The following is a 22,854-nucleotide window of genomic DNA, read 5'->3' on the forward strand; positions in this document are numbered from 1 at the left end:
TAATAATAATAATAATAATAGCAGCTATGTTAAGGTAACCATATAAGTCTTTGTGGCAGACTCGCTCCCCAAAAAACAAAATGTGTGAATTTGAGCAACTTTGTTTTGGATAGAAGTCAGGTGGATGATCACAAACAAACCAATTATTGTTGACACAGACCCTTCAAGTAATGGACATTAAACCGACAAATTCCTCCTGAAAAGCAACGCTTAAAAAGTATCAACAGGCCACAGGAACGTGGTTTAAGTGACATTTTGTCACAGCAACGGCCAAGGTTGAATTAAATTGCAATAATCACATTTCTTTCCCACTTGCTTCTGACAAGAGTGTTCTAATCAGTACCAGTGAAGACACCTTTAATTTAGTAGTCTTATTGTGAATGGTATATAATGAAACGGAATGAATTAAAAAAAAGAAAAGGTAGGAAATTTTCAGAAATTTCGGTGTTTTGTGAGATTAAAGCAGCGTTCTGCAATTATGCAAATATAAAAAAGATCCATGAGTTTAAGAGGATATCTGTTCCTTTTCGTAATGTCTTCTTCCACGTACCCAATAACTTGTTAATTTCCTCTTCGACTTCTCTCGATGTTCCCTGAGGGATAATTAGGATTCATAATCAAGCGTAGGATTTGAAACAGACGTAAAGAAAAATGTATACGAGGAAAGAAAAATTCAATCTAAATCAAAGTCTCTTCTTATTAAAAAATAGTTCCCTTTTCCGCCTACCCATCATTATCTTCATAATAAAAGGCATGAATTGCAGACTTGAATTCCAAAGAAATCCTAATAGGCACAATTCGCTTAAGTTATCATGCAGGAGAATCAAAAAGGGAAACAAAAATACGGCCGACAAAAAACGTAGCTCCTCAGCTCGACTTTCCGGGAATCACATTTCCTGAATCTTATCTCTCCATGGTAAGTGGTGACGTCACGTGTGGAACAAAGGAGGAAATCGTTTTCTTTTGCTAATTGGAGAAAATATTCGAAAGGAGAAAAATTTCGAAACGAAGGAATACGCGAACGAATTTCCTTATTCATTCTCAATTTCTTTCTTCTGTTTCTTGAATTCGTTAAGGGAGAAACATTCTGGCAGGTTTAGATTCAGTTACCTCAGAGAATGTACATTGACGAGCACCTTCGTTTTCTCTCTCTCTCTCTCTCTCTCTCTCTCTCTCTCTCTCTCTCTTAATCTTGGTAAGTCACCTTGTATTTGTTAAGAATATATCTCTCTCTATATATATATATATTAATATATATATATATATATATTGTATTTATTATATAATATATATATATATATATATATATATATATATATATATATATATATATATATATATATATATATATATATATATATATATATATATATATATTATGTTATATATATACATATATATTATAGATATTTATATATATATATATATATATATATATATATATATATATATATATAAAATGTATCTGTGTGTATTGGGTAACCAAGCTTGCTACTGCTGCAGCTGATAACTAGTTGCCTTGAAAACTCGCAAGGTCCATTAATCATTACTGGCGCGCGTGAGTGTGTGTTTGCATATGTATATGTTTCCCTTCCCTTTCTGTTGTGTTTTAACATTTTTGCGATAAAGTTCATTTGTCTTGTCTTTGCTCACCATCTGTGTAGTGCACTATTGTCGACTAACTGCAGGTCATATAGCTTAAACTCTTCAAAAGCACAGGCTACTTTCATCCTTGAAACAATTCCTTATCGCTTAGTGTTAGCTTGGAATTTGAAATACACATTTTTGTTGGTAGTAATTTGGATATAGCTCTCAGCATTTCAACTTTCTGCCACCCTTGAATGGAGAAATTGTTGTAATCTACTGTATGTTCCATTTTTCTTATGAGGTATACATTTCACAGTAAGATTTTCTACCGTTTGAATAAAATAGTATTACATTAAGGATACAATCATTCAAGTTCTTAAGAATATATATATATATATATATATATATATATATATATATATATATATATATATATATATATATATATATATATACAAATTTTTTTTATCTTATTTTGTTACACTACGTCCCAAATACTTCAAGGACAAAAGCTGTTGATGCTGAAGTACTGACGGTATTTGTATATACGATTTCCTATATGTAAAGTATTTTTCTTCGAACACATGTCACGAAAGGTGATATACCGAAGTTCATCTTCGTGAAAGATTAAACGTAGTAACTTAAGTAAAGAAAAAAATAGAAACAAAACGTTAAAGCATTCTGCCCTTTTCGTGGCGAGAAGTCTTATATATCAATGTCTTATTAAACTTTAAAAGAGTACCCAAGAATTAGATAATTTATTGGACCAACGTAATAAATAACGCGTACCATTAGTACCAAACCATTTGCGTGACCAAGAAGATACTTAGATGGTTTTTTGCGATATGTTTATGTTCCAAGAAAAACTTCAGCAACGTTCATTAAAAGAAAACAAGCACACTTGGATCAATGGCGTGTCCCACGGAGTTTGCATAAGTGAATTAAAGGACGACACTCAATAAACGCATTTTTCTATAAGCTTTTACATGAAGATATTCCAAAAATATGGTTCATTATTAGGAGGGAATTTTACTATTTGTTTACTCATTTTTTTTACAGATGACTGAAAGACGCGGCAAGAGAACACGCGGTGGAAACTGGGTTGCAGTAAAAGGTAAGTGATAATTATTTTTCTCTTCATAAAAGGATGCCAGCCCATAAAAAAAATATCCCATCACCCTTCCAATATCTCAAAATATCATATGCTAATCACCGTATTTTAAAAGATCACTTTATGATTTTCATTTTTTAAATGGAGCATTCCCTTTGCTAGTTCCCCTCCATTAGAAAAATACAAGCTCGTTCTCTTCCCATAACAAAAGATCACTTCATGATTCCCACTCTTAAAACGACCACTTAATGAGACCTCATCAGGATAAATACCACCTCATAAGCAGACCGCGTCACGATTCTCGCTCCTTAAAAAGCCCCCTTACGATCTCGTACCGTAACAAGACCACTTTGTGTTCAAAACTGATTAATATTCAGTTCGTATTCTTATGCCCGAAAATGACCACTTTATGAATCCCAATCCATAAGAAGAGAACGGCGTGATTTCCATTGGTTTAAATGACCACTTATTGATCCTTGCTCCTGGAACACAATACTGTATAATTTTTACTTCGTAAAATAACACTTAATGACGACGACCACTTCATGATCCTACTCCAGAAAAGGACCATTGTATCATTGTATCATTCATACTCTCTATTAAGACTACACTTTATGATTCCCCCGCCGTAAAATGAATGATATCTCCATTCCGTAAAACACAGTTCATGAATCTTACTCCTTAACATGATTTCCAGTCCATAATAAGACCACTTCATGACCCTAAGTCCATAAAAAACGTACCATGATTATCTATTTCCTAAAACAAACCTTATGATTTTCATTCCATAAAAAATCATGCTATGATTACTACTCTATAAAAAGACCATATCATGTTTCCATTTCAACATAAAAGGCTGCGTGATTTTTGCTCTGTAAAAACATTACGTGATGATTTGTACTCAATACAAAAGGATACTTTATGATTTTGACTCGGTGAAGAAAACCGTTTCTTGAATTGTAAACATTAAGAAAAACCTAAAGCAAAGATCCCACTAAACGGTTTTCTTCTCTCATATATATTATATATATATATATATATATATATATATATATATATATATATATATATATATATATATATATATATATATATAAATATATTTTTGCTCTGTATATATGATTTGTACTCGATACAAAAGGCTATACTCATGAAGAATATAAACATTAAGAAAAACCTAAAGCAAATATATATATATATATATATATATATATATATATATATATATATATATATATATATATATATATATATATATAATATATATTATTCGTATATTTAGGAAAGTTAGATTTCAGTATCCCCCTATCTCAAGTTCTTAAAATATCAACAAAAATTCCGTGCAAACCTACATCTGTATTCAAATCTTTTGAATATTTTTTGCTGAAAATAGTTTAAAAGACTATATGTAGCTGGCTTCAGCCATCGTTCAAGATGCGTTGTCGTAAATTCATTATTAATGAAACTCAGTATTAAAGAAATAGGTACAGAGAAGAAAAGCTACAATCAAAAATCACACAAAATCGTTATAAAGTCTGAGCGCGTGTTGTGAATTTTTTAACTTGACGTAAATCCACCTCCGAATAATTAACTCACAGTTTTCTATTTCTTACATTATGTCTTTGGACTTTGACTGTAGTTATATTTAAACGCTGAAATTAGTATGTGCCTTCTCGAAGTGACGTGTAATCTTTCTTATCATTTGCTGTGGCTTGACTATAATTTCTCGCCTATTTTTATTTTATTTTTTTTTTTTTTTTTTTTTTTTTACAATTAACCTAGATCAAAGAGCTTGCTGAATTAGCAGGTCGACTATTTTAGCCTTCAAGCATCATATTATTCGTCAGGAAAATTATAAAAGAGCAAAAATGGCGAGATAACTAATCTCCAGTAAAGGGACATGAGGAGTGAGGAGAACATTTAATGTGACCCGGTTTTCGAGATTTTGCCTCAAAAGGCTTGGGAAAGGAGTTTCGCCTCAGAAACTTCTTGCTTATAGTTTTGGTTCATGGGATAAGAACGGAGCGAGAAATCTTTAATAGAATGCCTTCAAAGGATTCTCCCTGCCACCACTTGAATATTAGGGCACATTATATAAACGAGTCGTGATATATTTTTGGAAGTATCTTGCAGCATCTACAAAATTTCCCTGACTGTGATCATTAAAATTTTTTTATTTTTAATGTAATGTTAGACTTATACTACAGCCAACCAGTCATTTCGCCGTAAAAATTAGGAACCATTCTGTGTATTTTTGTTTAAATTTACCTTATTGTTATTTTTTTTTTTGTCTAAAGCGTTTGGACAGTGATTTACTATTACCAAATACTTTGATTTACATTTCATTTACTTTCGTCGATAAGTGGCCGCATACTATTCCATGACCATGGAATTTCAAGCTTCGCCTTAACAGTTAATCGCAATTCTTTCTCCTCGTGCTTACTTGAAATCATACCGGTTGAACTAAATGACAAATTAAGGTGACATTCGTGACCCTGAGAGGAATCAGATAGGTCAGGATTATTAGGGCGAAATTATTAACATTCCTCTAGTAAGTAATTTGAGGCAATTGGTCCAAATTGCCGCTAACGACTCATACAACTACACCTGTCCCAATCAGCCTCGAGCTGAGGGCACGGAAGCCATTTACTCCGCGAGAACGGGAATGTCTACCATTTGACTCAAATTCATAAACTTTAAATCGAAACCGTCAGAGACGTGATATCGCGTTTTTCAGTTTACCGTAAAATTACTTCTGTCAACGTTAAATATTTGCAGTGGGAAACGCGCAGTTCCCGGAACTATTACATGAAAATTGCGTTTCATGAAGAGTCAGTGTTTGCACAACCATGTTTCCGTCTTTGGCTCTTCAAATATATCGCGTGCTTCCTCCGCTTTCTTTTGAAAAATGGGTTTGCCTTAGCACTTCAGGAAACAGCTTATTCGTTCATGCCATAGTAATGTCTTAAGAGTATACATTTAGCGACGAGGATTAGGGCTACCCTATTTTTACGTAAGCAGAGGAGGAACTTAAGCACTGATTATACTCTAGTGATTGTGCGGCCTCAAGGCACAATGTGCGCATGTGCAATGACATGTCCCTTGCCCCTGCAGCCCTTCTGGTGACATTTAACAACCTCGAATAAAGTTTAAATTCACTTGACTCCCACAATAATAAGCTGAAGAATATAATTCAAATGGAATTATGCGACATTGTCAAATTCTCATGGGGGGGGGGGGCGGGTACATACCTCAAATTTCCAAGAAGACCGATTCCCAAGAAGCTAATCTCTGAGCATAACGAGACGTCTGAAACAAAAGAAGGAATCACTCTTCCCGGTAATTGAAATGCCACTCCGAATTGCGGAGTGCATTTAGCAACTCCCCCATAAATCCGATTTTCGTCCGCAAAGAAAGGTGAAGGTCAAATAGGTTACAACACCAAATGCACCGCTGTGCTAGTGAAAATGAAAACTTCGGCAACATTGACATTATTCTCTCTCTCTCTCTCTCTCTCTCTCTCTCTCAAATTGATAAACCAATATTAATCATTACCTCTTCAAATTGATAAACCAATATTAATCATTACACACACACACACACACACACACACACACACACACACGGACACATATATATATATATATATATATATATATATATATATATATATATATATATATATGTATGTATATACACACTAGCTGACCAACCCGGCACTGCCTGGAAAAACTCTGAATAACTACCTACGGATAGGCCTGTTAAAACTCTGAATAAGTCTACCGGTAGTGGGAGGGAAGAGGAATGGGGAGGAAAGAGGGAAGAAGGCGGGGGAAAGGGGAAAGTAGTGAGGAGATGGAGGAGGAGGGAAAATGGAGAAGGGGAGGGGAGGGAAAGGTCAGGGAAGTGGTAGGGGTAGGTAGAGGGGAGGGGAGGATGGGGCGGTGAATGGGGGCGAGGGTAAGGGAGGGGCAAGGGAGAAGGAAGGGACAGGGGAGGAAGGGCGAGGAAAAATGAAGGGAATAGGGGATAGGGAGGGGGGGTGAGGGGAAAATAAATGGGGAGAGGAAGTTACGTTCCCCTATGAAATGAAGAACGAAGTATTATTCCTCACATTATTATGCATATACTATATTAACAGAAAATTATCACTTGGAAAATCATTTTTATATTAGACATAAAAAGTCTTAATTTCTCTAATAATAATAATAATAATAATAATAATAATAATAATAATAATAATAATAATAATAATAATAATAGTGACAAATAGTCCATAGCAGCTGTTGGCGTCTCAGGTTACAGAAAACGGAGTTTTGAGAGAGAGGGGGGAGACTGAATGTCGTTGACTTTGAATTTTCTAATTGGGCCCACCAGTTCCTAGCATCGGCCTTAATAGAAATTGTCGATATAAGGTGATACCTCAAGGTACTTAAAGAATTTGTATTTTATTGGCAAGGTACAATTAAGATATGGTTGGCTTAAGATGAACACTGAAAAAAATATGGCGATTCCGTCGCAAGTAATTTTTAATGGGGGTAGTTTTGTTACAGAAGCATGTAGTCTGCAAATATGCTTGCGCGGATGGTAATGAATTAGTTCTGATCGCCAAAGTTATGCCCATAACTACAGTTATTTTTCATGGATTAAGTATTTAGACATGATGGTGGTAATACCACAAGGTACTTGAGAATTTGTATTTTATTGGCAGGGTATGATTAAGATACGTTTGGCTTTATATGAACACTGAAAAAATGTGGTAATTTTGACGCGGGTAGTTTTTTTAATGAGGGGGTAAGCCTGTGACAGAAATATCTCCGCGGGCGAAAATTGTAAGGTCTGACTGGTGTGGTGGTAGAAGTTATATTTTGAATTACATTGCTTTATGACTAAAAGAAAGTCATTCTAACACAGTCAAACATATCTGTTGAATTTTTTGGATGTACTAAACTGATGATAGTGTTTGCAGTGGGCGGAGTTTAATGAAATCATACGTCTGACAGCGCCTGGAATAAAAGTTGAAGCGTCAGTGGAAAATGAGAATTAACCCAGAAAGTTGAAGGAAAAGGTGACGTAAAAACGAACATTTCATTTGTTTTGTCTGTGTTCGTATGTCTGTCACGGGGTAAGGGTTTAATTTTGAGTTATAAACCTTCCTTGGGTAACATAGAAGCCGTGTGCAAAATTTTGTCCGGGTTTGTCAAGCGTTTCCAGTTTGCATAGTGGACAAACAAATATACACATTCACTTTTATGTATATGTATATGTATATATATATATATATATATATATATATATATATATATATATATATATATATAAACATATTATCTGTATATAAATGGATAAATCTTTTATCTGTCAAAAGAGAAAATCATTTTTAAGCAAAAAACCGATCCTGTGGAGAAATCTTTCAACAGAAAAGAGAAAATCTGATGGAGAACTTTACGAGCCCTTGAAGTATATATATATATATATATATATATATATATATATATATATATATATATATATATATATATATATATATATATATATATATATATATATATATATATATATATATATATATATATATATATATATATATATATATATATATATATATATATATATATATATATATATATATATATATATATATATATATATATATATATACATACACACAGACATATAACCATGGTTATCTCTCATAGGCAAAATGAAGAAATCATGCCTAAGAGAAAATCATTTTTCAGCAGCTACAACCGACCCTGTGAACCCTGTTGAAGAGGCGGTGGGTCACAATGAGACCTGAGAAGCAAAAGACCGAGGGAAAATCTGGTGGAGAACGTTACGAGCCTTTGAAGTCTATTTTTACTGATATCACCGGCTCTTGCATCATAATCCAGCCGTATTCTGGACTTGATGCAATTTCAGAAAGTTAATAGAGTTACACAGATTGAGTTTTGGAGAAAAAAAAAAATAATCTCAAAGCAAATAGCTTGCGACAGCCGCTTGTCCAGCAGTTTTTTTTAACGATTTCTTACGATGATTATAATTGCTTTCAGTCACTCCGTGACCCTTTTAGCTGTCGCTGAAGGTTATTGAATATGGTCGGGATCTGTAGTTCTGTCTGAGAAATTTCAGTGGCTGTATATTATTATTATTGTTGTTATTATTATTATTATTATTATTATTATTATTATTATTATTATTATTTTATTTCCATAATATTATTTACCTGCGTTTGAATATGCTGTATAATCCCCCAAACACACACACACACACACACACATATATATATATATATATATATATATATATATATATATATATATATATATATATATATATATATATATATATATATTAACTTTATCACATACACAATTGTTCTGTGCATTAGTAGAATTACTAACAGGACCTCATTTATCTATCTATCTATCTATATGTAGATAGATAGATAGATGTACCAGTTGCGTCAAACAAACATGTGCCAGTTGCGTCGAACAAACATGTGCCAGTTGCGTCGAACAAACTTGTGCCAGATATGGCGAACAAACTTTATATGTTTTATGTGTGCATGTGTGTGTGTGTTGGTATGAGCATGTTTATATGCTGATACAAAACGTACTCTTTTCTATAAATAAATATCGAAGAATGGCATCGGAAAAAATAAACACCGGGAACTCATATCCGTAATGAATCTTTTGTCTGTTTTATAGCAATAATTACGATGAACAACCTTTGGAAGTTTAATATTTGGAGGGCGCTGTATCATTGGACGTCAGGTATATGTCAGCAGTGTCCGTTTTGTTAATAGTGATTGTATTCATTTTTGCATTTTTATTCGAGTTTTTCTCTTTTCAGTTCAGCACCAATGACTGACATACCTGGTATGTTTTCTTTGTTGTTGATACTTAGTAAGTGAAAATTTTCGAATCTCTTTCACTCAAAGTTTTTAAGGACAAATGGCATTATAAAAATAGATTGTGTTATTTTGCCTGTGAAGTATCGATCGAGTTTTCTGTTTAATGGTTTTTGAAATCACTGGGTTATATTTTGAATTTTCAGAGATCATTGAATTAATTCAGTTTTGCTTAATTATAGGCAAAAGTAAACAGTGCAATTAATAATACATGTGAAACACCAACAATGTTTGAGCACATCCTTTGCTATCAATATGGCCAAGAAACAAAAGGAAAATAATATCTGTAAGATTATGAAACATGTGGGTGCAATAACGAATGGAAAGTACAGAATGATTTAGCAGTGAATATGCATTGGAGAAAATTATCTGTTATCGAATCACATTGAGAAAGGTTAAGGTACAGAACAGTATTGGAATTGAAAGGAGATTCAGGGACATTTTAGCTATTTAATTTTTACATGTAATGGCGATACTGATTCAGAGAAAACGTGATTTCTATTTTTTGGGTAGTGTGCATTAATAGAATTTTAAGGTCGTTAAGGAAATTCTGCATGAACACACTTCACAAAAAAAAATAAATAAATAAAATAAAGTAAAATGGGAGAAAGTTATGTTACTTTTTCAGAGTAACGGTAATAGCATTTTTTATCATATTTAAAAAAGATTAGAAAAATAATGAAGAATTGCTCTGAGAAAAGATGCTTTTGCAAAAGAAAGAATGCACTTACTGTACATGCATTTAGAATATGTTAAAGAACGATAAAGTATCATGAATGGAAAATACATTGTTCTTTACAGCCAAACGAACTTCTTTCTTCTTTCTCCTCAGAAAGAGAAAATATCCAATAATGTCCACACTACTCCGATATTTACTGGACCGAGGTTTCAAGGAACTCCATTGTTGATTTTGGCCGTTCAGGCCTGAGGCAAACACTCCGGGTCTCAGTTATTGGAAGAGTGTAATTCATAAGTTCCATAACTTTTTTTTCGTAGAGAAAGTCTCGTTCAGTTGGAATATGTTCATCACGTTTGTTTCAGGAATAATATATTGGATGTTGAAGGGATGAGAACGAAGACAAAATTGGAATATAAAATTAACAGGAAAATTTATGATTTCTTTACAGAATCATGTGTTGTTCGTAATTCTTGAAAATGTTTGTCAAATATGTTTGTTTCTAAGAAATCTAATTTGTATAACTCGCTGCTGTTAGGAAGCGTCCTTGATTTCTGTAATTCAGTAATTCCAGGAAACTGGTGAGGTTTCATAACTTGCAAAAAACTAAAAGAGCAAACTAAGTTTATAGTCTATTCAGTTTGTGATATCTCCTGCTCTTGGAAATGATTCAGTCCTATGTTGTATTTTTTTTATTCGTTATCTAATTCTGCCAGTTCTATATAGATTACTAGATAAAAAGAATCTTGCTTTACTTGAGTTTATTGAAAAGATGTAGATATGTCGCCCGCATGCTGAAAGAAAGATGGAACAGTCGTCTTCCCTTAGAAAAATTCTTTAAAAAAGTTGAAATAAAATTGTTGGTTCTGCCACCGAAAATCGTTTTTTCTCTTTCCTGATATCATTCGTTGGTATTATTAAGCCGAAGTATCAGAAATTTACCTAATGGAAATATAAGTGAATTTTTTTCCATGACATTACTTGGTAACAAAAACAAAAAAAATCCTTTACCATCCAAGATGTTTGTGTTTTTTTTTTATATCATGACTATTTTCCTATTCCATATAAATGATTTACTGACTTATTACCTTGAAGTAAAGCCCTAGTATCTATAATTCTTTACGACGAAAGTTAAATATTTGCTGAAACATTTTGGAAAATGAAATAGACATCATTGAGTGGATTCTGGTCATTTCTCTCAAATTAGTCTTAGTATCCCCAAGTGAAATGTCTCTCCACTCCCTTAAATTCCTTTTGATATGAATGTAATAAAATTATGACTGATGTTTTTTATGTAAAAAGAAAAAAGGCTAACGAAGGCAGTGACTGTGCACCCTTACTTGGCAAGACTTTAAAATATAAAGACAGAAGTAAAGTAAGGAGAAACCGAAATTGCTCACATTAATGGCAAAGAACCAATATCAACTTCTTCTTGAATTACAAGTTTATACGAAATAACATAAAACACAGAAATACTGGAAAGATTCCCCATTATGAAGTTAGTGAAAGAAGCGATCTCAAAATAGATACCTAGCAATGGAGCCGTATAACCTCAGGGAAATTCGGTTTATATTGAAATAGACTTAAACTTCTGTTCCCAAATTTTTTCACTGATTTGATCACTGTAAACCAGGAACGTTGACTACACAAAATGCTAATAATAAACTGTTTCCAGTCTGGATACTGTGAGTACTTCAAGGTATGCATTTCAGAAAGTCTGTACAATAAGTGAAATCATACAAGACAAGACAGAGACTGAACTGTGAATAGTAAATTTTAAATATTTTTATTAAAAACTTTCTAAACATGATTTGATGCACAGTGACCCCCTGGCTGTACTTTAAGTTATGATGTGCATTTTATATAAGAAATAAAGAAACAAGTGAGAAATCATATCATATATTAATGTAAGCTTAAGTGCTAGTGATTATATGAGCGCTTGATACATCACATGTATTTGAAATAAATTTTGTTATTAATTCTCTATTAACCCCATACACACCTGGTCTAAAAAATTGTCATTTTGAGGATTTATTCTAAAATATACAAATAAATCAGAGAAGTTTGATTATTTGTTGAAGATGTTGTTTTCAATATCCAGAAAACCAGTCTTCACGATAACACATTCTGATAACATATTGCAGTAAAGGCAGGAAAGGTATGTGACAAGGTTTCTGTTTTACTAAAATAAAAAGTAAGTCGACCCTTAGCCCGCCTAATTTTGTTACGTTGAATTATATGCCTACCTTGCCATTTCTAGGAAGATTTAATCACTCTTACATTAAGATATTGGTTTGTTTTCAAGATTTGAAGTCCACTAACACCTTTTTTTTCTTTGACCTGTGCTGCCTGGTCAGCATGTTCGGATAATCTCTGATCTCCTTCTTCCCTCTCTCTCTCTCTCTGTCTTTGTCTATTTAATATATATATATATATATATATATATATATATATATATAAATAGATAAAGACAGAGACGGGGTGCAGGTCCTGACCGGTTTCGACTTCATTTCCAAGCCATTGATGAAGGACTGATACAGAGTATTAGAAGTCACAAATATATATACTACAGAAACAGTGCTGACGAACATACACAACCGTTTGCGACTACATATCCACCCACAGGCCGGTGTCAAGGTAGGGGTGGCCTTCAAAACTCATTTGGCTAAAAATCACAATATACTCTCAGGGGACAATACTGATAAACATACCGACCTTAGGCAACATCAGATCCACACCTGACAGGAGTCAGGGAGGCGGGGTTTGGAAAACTCATTAGCACTGCTGCCCCCGTACTGTGTTTACAAATATGATAATCTTATTTCCATACATCTCTACTGCCTACCTTAAAATTGAAACAATTTACAAATTCATTTTGATATTAAGGGATCAAGTTTATACATCCTTTGACTGATATTCATATTATGGCTGCAACTTTCTTTTATAAAGCTAGATTCAATGATATTCCTTTCCAGTGCGTTATTAGAATATACAATCCTTTTTGCCCCTTCCCAGTTGATAGCATGATTGTTCTCACTATCATGTACAAAAATACCACTATTCTCCTGTGCATATCTCAAACATTTTTTTATGCTGTTCTATTCGCTTTTCCAGTGCTTTACCTGTTTGGCCAGTATCAAAGTTGTCACAAGACTTGCACGGAATTGTATATACACACCCTTTAGTATTGTTGGGAGAGTTCTTGATAAGTACATGTTTCATTGTTTTATTGTTCTTGAATGCGACATTAACACCAAAATTCTTAAGATGGGAATATCTTTCATATTGTAAGGTTCCTTTTGTTTTTGATACACAGTCTTTTTTGCCGCTTCTAATGCACTGTTTAATACACTGTCAGGATATTTCAATTTCTTGCCTGTATTCCTAAACTTATCTATTTCCTCATCAGTATATTCAGGGCTACATACACGTAATGCTCTTAAAACCATAGATGAAAACACTGATTTCTTAACCTTTGTCCGGAATAGAAATGCGCATAGGAAGAAATATTAGGTTATTAGGTTTTCTATACACACTATATTTAAACCCCGTACTATTTCTTCGTACGAGTACATCCAAAAAGGGTAAGCACCCATCATTTTCCATTTCCATAGTGAATTTAATTGATGATACTAATTGATTTAACTTGGCAAAAAAGTTATTTACATCTTCGTTCCCTGGCCATATACAAATTATGTCGTCAACATACCTAAACCTTGTTACATTGCGTGGAATTATGTTTTTTAATATTTTCTTTTCAAAAAATTCCATATATAAGTTACTTAACACTGGGGATAGAGGATTTCCCATTGCCATACCAAAATTTTCTAAGTAAAATTTACCATTAGATTAAAATTTACATTCTTTCACACATAATTCAATCAGTTCAGTTAAAGTGCTTTTAGGAAATGGGATATCCAGCTGTGTGTTCTCTAATAATTCTGATAAAACCCCATCAGATCATCAACTGGCACCTTTGTGAATAGTGATACTACTGTACACCAAAACTCACATGCCTGGATTCACTATTAATCTGTTCACTATTTAGTTTATTTATCAGGTCCACAGTATTCTTGATATTGACATTTGAGATAGTACACACACACACACACACATATATATATATATATATATATATATATATATATATATATATATATATATATATATATATATATATATATATATATATATATATATATACACACACACACACACACACACACACACACATAAGCTTAAATGCAGACACTGGCAAGCCTGTACCGCAGCGTAGGTATGCCAGTGTGCTTTTACCTTTCTTATTGTGCAAGAATAAAGAGAACGACGATAATCCAGGTGTATAATATAATGGTTGAAATATCTTTCGCGGAAAGTCTGCTGGGTGAACTTTGTCCTACCAGAGAGAAATTCAGAAATGCAAACAGTGTTCGTTTCTCTCCCGGACGTCCAAAGCGCCTTTTGTTTAAATACCGGGACAGATATTGTCTTTATTGAGATGGCCTCTTCTGTATTATTATTATTGTTATTATTATTATTATTATTGTAATCGTTGCTGTCACTGCAATAAAATTTTCCTTGTGTATGAATTATAAAAAAAATGGAAAGTGGACAGAATTATTCCAGCTGTTGCATAAGTAATTCAGTTAATGGAAACAAATGGGAAAAAAATAATTAATTTGATTAAAACTTGACGATATAGCCGATGGTTGCTGTTTTTATTTAATCATTTATATATTTATCAATTTATTGTCTCTAAAAAGCTGAATACTTTTAAATTAATCATTGATCTCGTAATAGTCTGTTGCCGAAGGACAGAGAATTTAATTGATAAAAGACAAAAAAAAAAAAAAACTCCCTTGGCAAAGGGGAAAAGGAATATATTTTCTAATGGTTTCCTTCATATTCGTTTGATATTTTTAGCCTCCTACAGGTAAATAGTTTAGAACGGTCGATTCTGAATTTATATCTCGTTCGTACTAATAATAGGTAGGCCTACCGTTCACCAGCTTACATAGATAAGATATTTACACAGACATACACACACGCATATATACGTATATATATATTTATATATATACATATATAATATATGTATATATATATATATATATATATATATATATATATATATATATATATATATATATATATATATATATATATATATATATATATATATATATATATATTAGCTCACATATTTACAATAATAATAATAATAATAATAATAATAATAATAATAATAATAATAATAATAATAATAATAAAGGACCTAGGTAGTTTATTTTGTAGTGCTGGGTTAGTTTTAAGTTTTATTTGCTGTTACACAAAGCCTAGGCAGCAGCGAAGCTTCAAAAGCCTTCAGCAGATTTTACTCTGAAGTGAAGGGAATAGAATAAAAATAGCGAAGAATATTCATTGTTGTCGTGTGTACAGGGACAGACCTTTGAAAATGGTGGTTGTCTCGTTGCTGGCTTGGATTAAGCCGGCTTTGTGCCAGCACGGTCCCTTTCCCTTGTAGTAAGGCGTTGAAGACGATAACAAGCCTGATGTGACCCTTTTGATTCTGACCAACCAACAGAGACGAACCTGTTGTGTTCAGTTTATCAGGAGTCTTTTTCCTTCTCTCATATACACACATACACACACACACACATATATATATATATTATATATATATATATATATATATATATATATATATATATATATATATATATATATATATATATATATATATATATATATATATATATATATATATATATATATAAATGCGGACATAAAAAACCGGCAATAGTTTTCTTTTCAGAAAACTAAACAATATATAATGGTACAACTTGTTGTAATTAATGAAATATGATTTTCCTCAAGGAGTATAGCCCATGAGATTAACGATGACTAAGAACACTTGGATATTGGTAATGTGATTTGTGGCTATCGAAACATTAAAAGATTTTCGGGTTTCACGTCAACCTCTTTTTGACGTATCGGCGGCTATTCGAATTCAGCAGCGGCGTCAGATTTTCTTCATTTTTTTCTTTATCGGGGTCATAGGCTTTTTAGTGACAATAGTGGCAAGCATTGATGTGTGAAGTTATCGAGAAGTTAAGAAGCCCTTGTGGCAATTACAAAATCATAAATATCTGATTTAAAAAAAGTGACTGGAATGAAGCTTTCCAAATCTGAGATTACGTGACTGTTTGAATGGATAAAGTAAAGAAATAGGTGAGAAGACCGTCCAGGGAAGGAATTGGAAAGTGCCATCCCCTCACCCCCATCCCTCCAAAAAAAGGAAAACTTACAGTTCCAAGTGCAAGCATATCCCGCAGCATGGTGTTGGGGTTGGGGGATAGTTAATAAATTTGGAAAACTAGCAAAAGAAGTTGACCTACTCATAATTAACAAAAAATATATTTAGAGTGTGTCAGGCCATGGCTATGGAATCCGCAAAACAAAAATTTTATCACTGAACTGAGGGAAATTAGTTACCACAGACTCATATTTCTAGTAAGCTATACAGGAAAAAAAAATGCTGAGAGAACGGTACTGAAAAGAGTAATTTGGAAAAGTGGACCACCGCTTGTAAGGGCAGCGTTGGCCCACAAGAATGCATCACAAACGTCCTGGCAATCATTAACAGTGAAGGTTCCATAACAGGTGTTTTGGATCTCGGAAAACCTTACGAACTGCCTTGTGCCTCAGCGATTTTTTCCTCCAGAGGGGGACAAAGCTATACCGTTTGGCATTGCCCAAAGAATATACTCGAAATCGAGATGCCAGTCACTTCCCAGATCTGCTATCTCCGGGTTCCTGTGAATAAAGAGTGGAACTCCGAAATTCAGGAAAATGAAGAACCAAAAGCCCTTGCAAAAAAGAGCTTGCAAAACAGTGCGGAAAGCATCGCTCCGGGCTTATCCTTTACCTAACTAAAGCTCAGAGCTATTGAATATTGCCAACAACAAGAGGAATGTTCGGTCAGACAAGCATTTTTTGAAGGCCCAGCAAACATCGAGAAGTATATCAAAACCGCCAACTTCCAGCTGGATAAAATTTCAAAGGAAACAGCGACGAATTTGGATTCGTCATTAACACATTTGCCATTTTGAGATTTGTGCGGTTGGCAATTAATAATAGACAGCCCAAGACTATGTAAACACTGAGCAAGTAGTCGATAGCCCGGAAACGATCTTTTTAAAAGAGATCTATCCGGAAAGGTCTCCTACGCCCTGCAACTTATAAAGACACATTCTTGAAAACACTCGAGGCTTTATTAACTTTCTCTGCTCCTACTTTCTTAGAGGGTTGGACAGTAACCTCTCCTTGTAAAACTCTCTCTCTCTCTCTCTCTCTCTCTCTCTCTCTCTCTCTCTCTCTCTCTCTCTCTCTCTGTAGATAAGAATGTTGCTCGCTGTCCATAACTCAGTAGGACCTTTTAAAAGCTTACTGCACAGAAAAGCTCATTCAAAGCAGCTCTGGCCTCACTTAAGCTGGAATGACTGAAATCTGGAGGATTTTCCCACAAATATTTCTTACTTTTCCTCCCACGAAAAAATTCTTCAATTCCTTTTTTTCTATTAGTGTTGTTTTATTTAGTTATTTATTCTTTGTTTTGTTCTTTGTGTATTTATTTTCGGTTATTGCCATTCAATTACCTATTATTTTTTCTCTACTTTTCTTTCTCTTCAGCTTCACGGGGAAGTCTGCAGTCTTCGTTCAGGTTACAAACAAATATACTAAAGTCTGTAAGTTCTCCTCATGTCTTCTTAGTTAAGGCAACAACCTCACTTTCTCTCTTACTTCAAATATTTCCCTTTCCTCCATCAATCCCCTACCCTCTTGATATATAATGTTCTTATTTGCTAGTCCATAGTAAGTGAATCACGGTATGATAACTACGTAGACTTTTCAAATATTTTTCGAGCGGTTACTGCGAAACTTTTTATTTTATTCACGATCATTTATATCTCTTCATCGCCATTATCATCACTTCCGGCTGCTCTACGAACAAGAGTTAGTGTGGACATAAGGCATTTTCAATTACTTTTATTTACTATTTAGTCGTTAGATATTTTCAAGATAATGAAAGATTGCGCTTCCGTCTTATTTTCTGTTATTCGAATACAATTTGTGCAAAAAAGAAATTCAAGAATTTGCCCACAAGAAAATGAAAGTGATGTGATGAGTATTTAATCTTAGTTAGCTTTATATTTAGATGAAAATTAAAGCACTTTTGCACCAGATATATGGATTTAACTCGTTTTCATATGCTAAGACAGATTCCTGACATATTTATATTTCAGTGGTTCCGATCGAGATTTCTTCTTAATGATCATCAAACGAACATTCTGAACTAAAGTTACAGTGGTTCTTCTTACCTCGAAGAGAGTACTTAATTACGCGTTTTAAACTGTACTTAATATGTCACAATGGCATAAAATATAAAATTTTACAAACTATAACAGAAAGATAATATTATTACGCCTTTCTCCAAGTACCGGTAAAACTTAGTTGTTTATTATTCTGTGTGTGATAACTCCTATATTTTTGTGAAATAAATAATATTAAAATTCCCGACAATACAATAATTTAATATACATGAGAGAGGTAACATTAAATAAAGGGAAATTGACGAAAGTATCGTGAATTCACTTCCTTTAAAACTGTAACCCAAAAGATTATAACTTCCAAAATTCCTTATAAATCCGTCGATTCATGAAAATGGTGATAACTTTAAATTCATCTATTTGATATATCTAGGACTGAGAGGACAGACCCCTTTGAGGATTATATTACAGTATGAAAAGGGAGCAAAATGTCTTTCAAAGAAGTTTAGGATATGTATAACGTAACGAATATATCTATTTCTGTATATGTGTGTGTATGTGCGTATGTGCATGTGCATGTTTGTGTGTAAGATGACATTGTTCCACAGGCTTTGGAATAAAATATATAAAAATAATAGTTTTAGATCGTATTCCTAGCTGTTATAAGCTGATTATGAAAAGTAGATGAAAATATTATTTCCTCACAAACGAAGTGATTTAACAGCTCTAATCTTCTCATATGATGGATGTTTTTGATTTTAGAATAATGAAAAAGAAATTATAATTTTTCTACGTATAACAATTTTTTGATTTTGTTGCACATATTTACACGTCATATATAAAATTAACGCTACACCATGTATATGTACGTGTACACACACACACACACACACACACACACACACACACACATATATATATATATATATATATATATATATATATATAAATATATATATATATATAAATATATATACACATTGTATATGTATATATATATATATATATATATATATATATATATATATATATGTGTGTGTGTATGTGTGTATATATATATATATATATATATATATATGTATATGTGTGTGTGTGTGTGTGTGTTTTGGAATATTTAATGGAACTTTGTGACTTTCCAGTCCTATAGAAGAAAAAGCTATTTCTCTCATACCCATCGATGGGGAACTAATTTTTATTTATTTTCAGAACATATATAATGTGCGCTGTGGAAATTTTGGCCTTAAACATTTCTCTTCTCTACGAAAAAGAATGAAGGAACCAGAGAAATTCCGTGTAAATTAAAGTGGTATATAGCTGGTATATTTTGGGATTGATTCATTCATACTTAATTTAGATACTAAGAATCACATTTAATTCAGATACTTTTACTTTCTTTAACACCGGGATTTGAGGTTTTTCTCTCGTATCGGTCATAATCCCCAAATGTAAGAGAAGAGCCAGGCGCTTACATTCAACAACTACTGGCTAGTTAAAATTGCCATTGAGTCTTATCTAATAAGAACTCCATTTATGTGAGTAGTATATTTTGATAATTTAAGAAAATAAAAGGAAATGGAAGGAACAAACAATATTACTTCCAGCTCCCCCCTCAAGGAATATTTATAAAATTAAAATTATAATTTTTTTGACAATCATAACGCGTTCTACCATAATTAGGAAGTGTTATTGAACACTGTAGTCGAATAATATTTTTAGTATTATGAAAAATTCAGAGTTAAAGTTCTTTCATTGTACCATGAAATAAAATGTCAAGTGAGAAAGCGTCGTAGGCCAGACGAGTGAGACTTTTAACGTAAAGGGTGAGGAAAGTGTTTATAAAACATGAAAATTACTAAATTCTAGAAAAATTTTGATGAGTATCCAGTTTCCTTTTGCTTAAAAAATGGAATGTGATCAGCTTACGAAAGAAACTTGGCTACTATATTGTGAGAAACATTTTTGTTGATAGTCTTTTAGGGCCGCTTTTAATTCCAAATCGTAAAGTAACATTTCATTTTTTTCACTGGTAATGTTATCACAAACGTTGTTGTGAGAAAAGGAGACTAAAAATCATATATATCACTGTATTTTGATTTCATCTTCTCTCTCTCTCTCTCTCTCTCTCTCTCTCTCTCTCTCTCTCTCTCTCTCTCTCTCTCTCTCTCTCTCTCTCTCTCTCTCTCTCTCTCTTTCCATACACATGTTAGTTGATAAATCAAATAAATTTTTCGACTTCCAAATAGTGGAAAATTAGAGAATAAAATTAAGGAAAACATATGAAATTGGTAATTGGTTAAAAGAAAATTTAAGAGTCCTCGATATAAAGCATAACGAGAAAAACTGATCCATTAAAAAAGCTATGAGGTTAGGATTACCAGTTAAGAAAAAATAAAACCAAATACTCCCTGCAAGACAAAATATGACAAAACAATCTTCTATTACTGCTAAATAAAAAAAATGAGAGGAAAAGATTCCCAGCCATGAATAAATCAAAATATTACTGAAATTCCGGTAAATAAAACAAAAGACCATTCAGATGGTCGTTATTGTTGGTTCCGGTATTGATTTACTTCCTATTTATTGAAGACAAATATATATTGGGCATATAGATATAGTCAGCACTTCCTTATGGTTCAGAAGTTCGTATCGCCTTCAAAAAATTATCGGATATAACATTTTTTAATATTTGTCCGTACATATATTTATAGTGAGCTATCCCTGCAACACAAAATTTCGTATTTATGCCATAGAACACTCGGATGCAACTCAGCATCAGGGGAACGGAAGGAGGGGAGGGGGAGATAGGTAGTGGGATGGGTTGGGGTGATTATTAGTTGATTAATTAACGTAAAATACGTAAAGGACTGAATAATGAGATTTAATTAGTTTTAAATAAGCATACCCCAAAGGACGACTGAAGTTTAGACGGGAAAGCACATTTCTTGATGTAGGTGTGGGCGCTTTCCTTTAAAATCTGTCAGCTCTTATTCTATAAATCAGGGAATTCTGCGGACGGTAGTCGGTCAGAAGGACTCGCGGCTTGCATGTTCTTCCCAAAACATTAAGGAGTAAAACGTCATTTGGAACCATCCATTTTTAGTAAGAAGTCAGATTCAGATAATAATAATAATAATAATAATAATAATAATAATAATAATAATAATAATAATAATATTGCGAACCTACAGTGTTTCTTTTTTTTTTCATAACAGCTTACGACGCAAAAGTGGCTATTCAGTTTAAAAGCTTCAGTAAACTTTTGTAATAACATTGTTATTACTATATATGAAAAATAAGATTTTTTGTGACATTAACGGCGCAATTGCCAAAGTTAAGGCACACAGCCCCTTACTTCTTATTAAGTACCTTATGGGGGAAGTTGGTCTACAATATGCTGCTTCCTACGAAATTGCATCTTCCGGAGGGGACCTGCAGTGCTCTTGTCGGCTTACGCACACAAACATGCATAAAGACACACCCAAATCTATCTATCTGTCTATTTATCCATCTAGACACACACACCTGAAATACTAATAATAAAATGAGCAAGCACTGAAAATTTGAATTTCTCTGATTTAAAAACTAAAATGCATGGCTATTTGCTGATAATAGTTTCAAAGTTTGAAAATGTAATGTATGAATAATCAAAGTTTTTGACTTACGCTTTACAAATTACATTTTAAGAAAACTTGAAATAATTGACTATATAATTTTCTCTATAATATCGAAATTCTGTATAAAAGAGAACTGCGTGATCTATAATTTAAAACTGGAATGTACGAAAGTTACAGTGATATATTCCATAAATTAAAAAGCAAGTATAGATGGATATTCAAACTGATCATATTCTTAATGACGAAATCATAATATATGAAATCACAAAATGAAGTACTTTCAGGTCATAAATTGCAAACTGTAATACGTAGAAACTCAAACGTGTCTGAACATTTATTTCAAACAGAAATATAAAGCAACTAACGCAGAGAGCAGGAGAATCATAAATATTTAGCAGACAAATCTTATAGATATTGAAAGTGACAACGGCAGGAATTACGTTTAGATGGTGCTCTGTAGCGCTTTGGCTCCGGGCTAATGACTTAAAAATATCAGCATTTGAATCTTCCACGTGAAAACAGTATTTCTTTTTTCCCTCCTCCTGTTACACACACACTCACACACACACATTATATATATATATATATATATATATATATATATATATATATATATATATATA

At 32.8% G+C, this 22,854-nt stretch overlaps 1 long non-coding RNA gene across 1 annotated transcript in view; it reads left to right on the forward strand.

Annotated features, from left to right (window-relative positions):
* The window catches only part of LOC136848147 (uncharacterized), a 381,745-nt gene that overhangs the window by 138,530 nt on the left and 220,361 nt on the right, over positions 1-22,854 (forward strand). Inside the window, exon 2 of the long non-coding RNA XR_010855945.1 lies at positions 2,647-2,701. This is a non-coding gene — a long non-coding RNA (uncharacterized lncRNA). The remainder of the gene's footprint in view (positions 1-2,646; positions 2,702-22,854) is intronic.

The sequence above is a fragment of the Macrobrachium rosenbergii genome, chromosome 18, assembly GCF_040412425.1.
Source record: "Macrobrachium rosenbergii isolate ZJJX-2024 chromosome 18, ASM4041242v1, whole genome shotgun sequence".
Taxonomy (NCBI): domain Eukaryota; kingdom Metazoa; phylum Arthropoda; class Malacostraca; order Decapoda; family Palaemonidae; genus Macrobrachium; species Macrobrachium rosenbergii.